The sequence below is a fragment of the Hipposideros armiger genome, unplaced genomic scaffold, assembly GCF_001890085.2.
Source record: "Hipposideros armiger isolate ML-2016 unplaced genomic scaffold, ASM189008v1 scaffold_1486, whole genome shotgun sequence".
Classification (NCBI taxonomy): domain Eukaryota; kingdom Metazoa; phylum Chordata; class Mammalia; order Chiroptera; family Hipposideridae; genus Hipposideros; species Hipposideros armiger.
Genome location: NW_017732836.1, coordinates 25,860 through 32,967, shown reverse-complemented (window position 1 = coordinate 32,967; position 7,108 = coordinate 25,860). Strand labels below are relative to the sequence as shown.

The window sequence follows — 7,108 nt, the reverse complement described above, 5'->3', positions numbered from 1 at the left end:
ACAGTTTACAAAGTGCCTCCTTGGGTAGGAGTACATCCAGTCTTCATCTAACGGTCCTGCAAGCGCATGAGCATCACCCCATTGGATCGCTGAGGACCATGAGGCTCAGAAAGCATCAGCAAGTGTCCTGGCTGTCTTGGGTCTGTATTAGACGTGTCAGTTATGGCTACCTCACGTAGATAGCTCTTTCTAAAAGTAACTGCCCTGCCCCAGCTCTTACTAAGGGGCTGGCATCAGCAGTCATGTTCTCCCCCCAAACTACTGCCAGACTCAGCTGATTGGACCGGGGCTGGCGCCCAGCCTGAGTTGGCCAAGGGCAGGGCTCTGTCCAACAACCAGTGTCTATTAGCCACTTCAATAAGATCCCTTCTTCAAAATGGGAGCAGGAACGTTTGGCAAGAATTGACCAGGAGGTAGGAAATGCAGAGTCAAAGAGAGGCAGTTTCATGCCCAGCACTGAGTAAGGACCCCAATCCTAGAGCCTCTCAGGGCAACCTTTGGTCTCGAATGCCCTCCTTTCTGATGTAAAGCCCAACTACCACTCAGGATTCCCATGAGCTGCCACTTGCTACATGACCCCTTGCATATCCTTTCAAAGAATCCTATTTATTTGAGTCAGCTGGTTCCTTACAGCCAAAAAAAGTCAGGCACCTGTCCCTGACAATGTGCTCCAGGAGTCACACTTGAGTCTTAACCCCGGAGGCTGAGCCCATCCACGTTAACAGTGGGAGAGGCAGTAGCAAAATGAGTCGCTAAAAATGTCATGGGGTTTTTTTCCGGGGGCCATCATTCATTCATTCATTCATTCATTCATTCACTTCTTTGTTCATTCGTTAACAGCCTGGAACTGAGGGTCCACTCTGTGCCAGGCCCAGGATCAAAAGGAACAGCAACCCTGAGAGGACCTGCTCAGAGTCTCAGCAGCTTCCGCCCTTACTTCTTGTCACTTGCCCAGCCGTGTGGCATGGCAAGGGAGGGCTGATTAGTATCCCATCGGGCTGTAAGGAAACAAAGATTTGGAGGTTGGAAAGCAGCAGAGCTGGAGCCCCAATCCGAATCTACAGCTTTTCTTCCATCTCCAGCCCTCTGAGTTGTCTGGGGACAGCCCGAGTATTTAAAATCTCATCAACTCGTTACCGATGCTGAAGTGTTTAATATGAAGCTGTCACCCTTTGGCAGGCGCCTGCATTAACTGGTGCGCTCATGGAAACCTGTGGCTTTCAAGTTGATGAACCTTTTAAGTTTTACCATTTAAGCTAATAGCAAGGGACCGACATCTGTTTGTACTAACACATCTCTACAACAGAACAGGGATGACTTAACAGTTGCTATGGATACCTGGAGTCGCCAGCTCTGTTTGGGGGCTATAATTATCTTTGCGACAGCCTTCAAATGCCCCAGGGTAGGGACGCTGGAGGTGCAAGGAAAGCCAGGCTGCCTTTCCGTGCACAATGTTTTGCAGCCTTACACACTCACATGCACACACCCACAGAGGTGGGTTAGTTTGACACCCAAGGGGACAAAACTGGATCCCACCAAGTCGGACCTGCCTCCTGCTCTTTTCCCTTACATATCAAGATTCTGTTGAATGCCAAAAGCTGAGACTTGTGGAATCATCCTCAAGCCTTCAAATTCTGGAGTCTGGAGATCCCAGAATTAGAATTCTAGAATGCCAAAGTCTTCAACTTTCACCACTCTGGGGGCAGGGGTTCTAAATTCCAGAATCATAGAAAGGTAGAAATGGAGAAGTCTAGAATTATTGGGTGCTCCTAGGAGCAGAGCTCATTACTTTAAAGCTTTAAAGGACCTTCTTTATAGTGTCACAAAATACACCTTGTCATGTTCACTCGCTTCTCCTTGCTCTGCCAGCTCCTTGGGGATGAGAGGACAAGCAGAGTCACTCACACGAGGGAAGCTGCAGGCTCACCTTAGACTTTTCTTGTTCACACTAAACATCCCCAGAACTTTCCCTGAGCCCCTCTCCTGACAAGGTGAGCCAGGAGCCTGTCTGGGGGGAAAGACCGGTTCTGTGATCTTCAGTGTCTGGCAACCCTCATCTCTCATCACACACACACACACACACACACACACACACACACACACACACACACACCCCCCCCCCCACCCACCACCCTGCCGTGAATCAGAGGGATCATGCTTTAACATGGAGGGGGACCGAAGATGAAACGAACGAGAGCATTTTGGCTCTTTAAAGCCACAGGTCCCCTCAACCTTGACCATCTCTCTTCCTCCTCCTCCTGGGAGCCACCCCTTTGGATGCCAGCCTGGGCAGTGCCTCCCGCCTGCCCCCAGCTCAATTTGCTCCTTCCTGGCAGAGTCTGCCCTCCTGGACCAGGCCAGGCCAGACTCAGAGCAGGGCTAGGGCCTGGAGCCTACAGGACCTGCCCAAGGACCTTGACAGGGCGGCAGGACCCCCAAGCTTGCCCCAGACCTCACTTGGGCCCACCACCCACTCCTCCCCAGGCCCCTCGCAGCCACCATACTGACCACATCTCCCCTTCTCCCCAGCTGTCCTGTGGAGCCTCCAGCCAGGCAGCGGGGCTGGGGGTGGGGAGAGGTGTCTTATAGCAGCTGGGGAGAGGCACAGCGAACTAAAAATACAGTTCCACAGCAAGGCTCCTCCTCTCCCTGGAGGCCCAGAGGGGCTTTACTGGAGGAGGGCTGGCAGGGACACACCAAGATCCCAAAACCCCAGTCAACGTGTGTAGCCTGGGGACACAGCCTGCCCTTTGTTCCGCTTTCCTCCCCAGCCTGGAAGGGGCTCCTCCAGCCCCACGTTCACAGCCTCCCCCGACCCCCACACCATGGGTTCCCCTCCCCTCCTTGCCCCTCTCACAGAAATAGCTCCCCCTCCAGGAATCGCCCCCTCCGCTTCTTCCCAGAAGGTGTGCCCGCTTTCCCCTCTGTTCTCCTACTTGGGTGCAGCCTTTTCACCTCTCTCTACTTTAGGGTTCAGTTCCCTGTTGCTACCCTGTGAGCTTCCTCAGAGGCAGGAATAGAAAGACCAGACACTCACTTTACTTACGGCACTTGGGAGGCACGGCCCCACCCAGCAGCCCTTTTCAATGGACTCTTTCATAAGCCTCATTTTACACCTGAGGAGACTGAGGCACAGAGACGCTAAGTAACTTGCCCAAGGTCACACAGCTAGGAAATGCCAAGCATCAAATTCAAATCGAGGGAAGTTTGGTTTCAGAGTTTGTGCTTCACAGCTAGGACCTGGTCTAACTTCTTGGATCCTTCCTCTCCCCCCTCTCATCTGTCTGATAGCACCTAACAAAGAGCCAGGTCAGTAAGCTCTTTGAAAGTTCATTTTATTGAACTGAGACTTCCGGGGTCTTCCCGGAGGTGAAGGCAAAGACAGTTAGAAGGCTAACAATCGGGAGGCCCTGCTGCCATCTAGTGGAGGCAAGGAGAAAAGCATCTATCTCTGGCTCAGGACCTCTTCCCCTGGGCTCCTCTGCTCACCCACCCACCTTCTTAGCCCGCCACGTTGGGGTCTTTTTCCATCTGTACGAGTATATGCATGGCACCAATCAGGACCAGTTTTCCAAATTATTAAAAGATGAATATTCCATGGTTCATCCTCTCAAGAAACTCAAGGTCAAGTAGAGGAAACACCCCAAGGGGATTCGGAAAGCCAGGCATTTGAGCAAAGGGCTATGGAGGGTGGGGGTGAGAAGGCAGCTGAGGTCTACATGCAGAAGCCCTGTTGGCCGAGGTGACCACTGGGCTGGCTCTTAAAGTATTAGGGAATGCCCTGAAGGTTCTTCTAAACAGAGCTAACAAACTGTGCAAAAACCCAAGGGCTACAGGGATGCGTGGGGACAGGGGAGCTAGAGGAGGTGAGACCTCCTGGGAAGGCCCTCCAGTGTCAGAACCAGGTCAAGGAGACTTAGAATGGACAGTTCAGTTCCACAAACACTCGTACTCACCTGGTGCCAGGCTTTGTGCTGGGCTCTGGGCAGCCAAGGTGAACACACACAGTCCCTGAGCTTTAGGGGACGATGGGAGGGAGGGATGTGTAAATAGATGCTGGCAGCACTTTGTGATAAGGACAGTAAGAGAGGCAGTTAAGCAGAGGGTCAAAGGCTTTGGAATCAGACACCTGGATTTGATGCTTGGCCCTACCATGTATTACTTTTGTGATCCAGGGAAAACATCATCGCTTTCCAGGGTTTTTGTCTTTATATCTGTAAAATGGGGACCTTGAAAATAATTACCTGTCTTAAATATCATCGTGAGGATTAAAAGAGGGAGTGCATGTACTGTGCCTCGTACACAATAAGTGCTCAATAATTGCTCAGTGTGATATGAGGTACAAAAGAGCCCTATAGAAAAAAAATGGTTAATTCCATCAAGGAACATGTAACGGAGACGGTGATGCCTGAGTAGGAATTTGAAGGATCAATAGGGGTTTGCTAGGAACGAAGTCAGGAAAGGGTACTCCAAGCACAAGGACCAAAACATTTAAGGACATGGAAGTTGGTGTGTTAGGACTAGGTTTGGTTGTGGATGACAGAAAATCCAAAACAATATGGCTTAAACAAGAGAATATTTCATTCTCTTTCATATAGAAGTCCAGACGTAGGGATCCAGGGCTGGTATGGTACAAAACAGCGTCAGGGACCCAGCCTCCATCTCCTTTAGTGCTCTGCCATATTACACACATGGTCTCCACCTCTTGATCCAAGATGACTGCTTGAGCTCCAGCCATCATGTCATCATCCAACCAGCAGGAAGGCAAAAAGGGTGAAGAAGGTTGTGCCCTTTACTTCTGGGGACACTTTCAGGAAGTTGTAACCAATACTTCCTCTCACTGCACATCACAGGGCCACACCTTTACGCAAGGAAGGATGGGAAATGTAGTGTTTATTTCCATATGGCCATATCCCCATATAAAAATGGGGAGTTCTAACCAAAACGAAAACAAACTCATAGCTACAGACAACAGAGGGGGAGGCGATGAGGAGGAGGGTGAAATGGGTAAAGGGGGTCAAATATATGGTGACGGATGGAAACTAGATTTTTGGTGGTGAGTACACTATGCTATATACAGATATCGAATTATAATGTTGCACACCTGAACCTTGTATAATGTTGTTAAGTAGTGTTATCTCAATAAAAATAAATACGTTTTCGTAAAAGAAATTAAAACTGAAAAAAATTGGGAGACCAGTTAGAAAGAAGGGAAGAAGGTATATTGAAGGCAAAGTATAATAGAAATTTCTGCTACAGGAGTTGTAGGAAACATGGTATATGCAGGGAAGTACAAACATTTTGGTGTTTTTTGCGGTGGAAAAAGCAAGGGAGGGTGTGACGGAAGATGCAGCCAGAGAAATAAACAGAGGCCAATGTGGACAGCTTGGGGCGGAGGCACAGAAGTTGAGGTTCCTCCCAGGAGCCACTGAAGGATTTCAAGCAGGGGAAGGCAATGGTTTGATTTGCTGTCCTGGAAACACCATGTTAGTTGCCGATGGGGATACCGTAATGAAGGGGACAAGTCTAGGGGCAGGAGACATTTCTCCCCAATATCTTATATACATTTGCATACATGCAGCAAAGTTGAAAGAATTTCTGAGTGAACACTATATACCCACCACCTAAATTCTACCACTGCCACTTTGCTTGTCTTATCACATGTCTAGCCACCCCTCCATGCATCCATCAATCTTTCTTATTTTTATGGCATTTCAAAGTAAATGGCAGACTCCCGTGGACCACTTCCCCCTAAACACTTCAGCATGATGTCCTTAACGAGAATTCAATATTTGCATTTTTTCTCTTTTGATGTAGAATTTCCACCCAATGAAACGCACATGTCTGAAGTGTATATTTGCTGAGTTTTGACAGACTCATACGCTTGTGTCACCCAACCCCCTGTCAGGATATAGAACATTCTCATCATCCCCCAAAGTTCCCACATGCCCCTTTCTGACCCATCCCTGCGGCTACCACCTCCCAGAGGCAACCACTGTCCTGATGTTTTGTTTGTCAAGCACAGATTGGTTTGGAGGAGGGAGACCTTTAAGGGCCTGCTGTGGGGCCCATGTCTGGGGTGGGGCAGGGGCTCCGAGCTGTGGAAGAGGCAAGGCAAAGGGCTTTGCAGGGGAGCCTGGGGAAAGGGGACTTGAGTTACTGGTTGTGTGACTGGGCAGATGGTGGCGCCATTTACTAAGGTGGGAGGAGCACCCAGGAGGAGCCCCCGTCTCCCTTGGGACAGTAGCATCTGAAGTGTCTGTGGGGCATCTGTCTAGCAGGCGTAAGGATACACATGCGTGTCAAAGCTGGCGCTGGTCTGTGGCGAGGTGGCATCAGTCAAGTGGCCACGCTTCTGTATCCTCCCCAGACCCAGAGCCACAGGGCTCCTGCCACCAGGAAAGGCGGAGGGACCCTTCTCTGCTGTCCCGATGGCCACAGCCCTGTTTTCCCCAAGGGGGCTGAGTGGGTGTGGAGATGGTATGGGGTATGGTTACCTCTGGTTGGCAGGGCTCAGAGAGGAGCCCTCACTCCCGGGGGGGGGGGAACGGGGCTTGTAGCGCCCCCCACCACCACCACGTGGCTCCCCGCCCCCCTCCTTCCATCCGCTCTCCCTAGCATCCTGTGGCTATATACCCTTCCCTTGCCCCATACCTCCGACCCCTTTCCTAACACCTTCCCCCTTCCCTTTAAAATCATCAAATCCCAGGTCTTAGCTACCAAAAATCCCATCAGGGACTTCAGCCTCTGAAGAGGACACCAGCTCTGCCCCCTCATCTCCCTTCCACCCTACCCCTCCACTCCCACTTCCCGGTCCAGGGGACAGTAGAAGCAGTGACAAAACGGAACAGGAACCCACAGCCCAGACTATGGCTGGGTTTTTCTCTAGTCTGTCTAAACTCACACACAACTCACCCCAGCACAGACAACCTCTTTCTCAGACCCCATGTGGTCGCCGGGAGGCATTCCTGGGCTTCCCATTTGTAGGACTTGGATTTATTCCTTGGGAATGAATGCCCTGACCTGACTCGGCTGAGGGGACTTGCCCCAGCCCCAGCCCCAGCCCACCTGGAGTTGCTGCACAGAACACCCTGAATTTATCTGGCGG

General features: G+C 50.8%; 1 long non-coding RNA gene across 1 annotated transcript; it reads right to left on the bottom strand.

The window, feature by feature from the left end:
- Positions 1–10: 10 nt before the first annotated feature.
- LOC109377644 (uncharacterized) lies at positions 11–2,571 on the bottom strand. Its single transcript, XR_002122909.1, has 3 exons — positions 2,509–2,571; positions 906–998; positions 11–56 (listed from the first exon to the last, which is right to left on the bottom strand). It is a non-coding gene; the product is annotated as an uncharacterized LOC109377644 (long non-coding RNA).
- Positions 2,572–7,108: the final 4,537 nt, after the last annotated feature.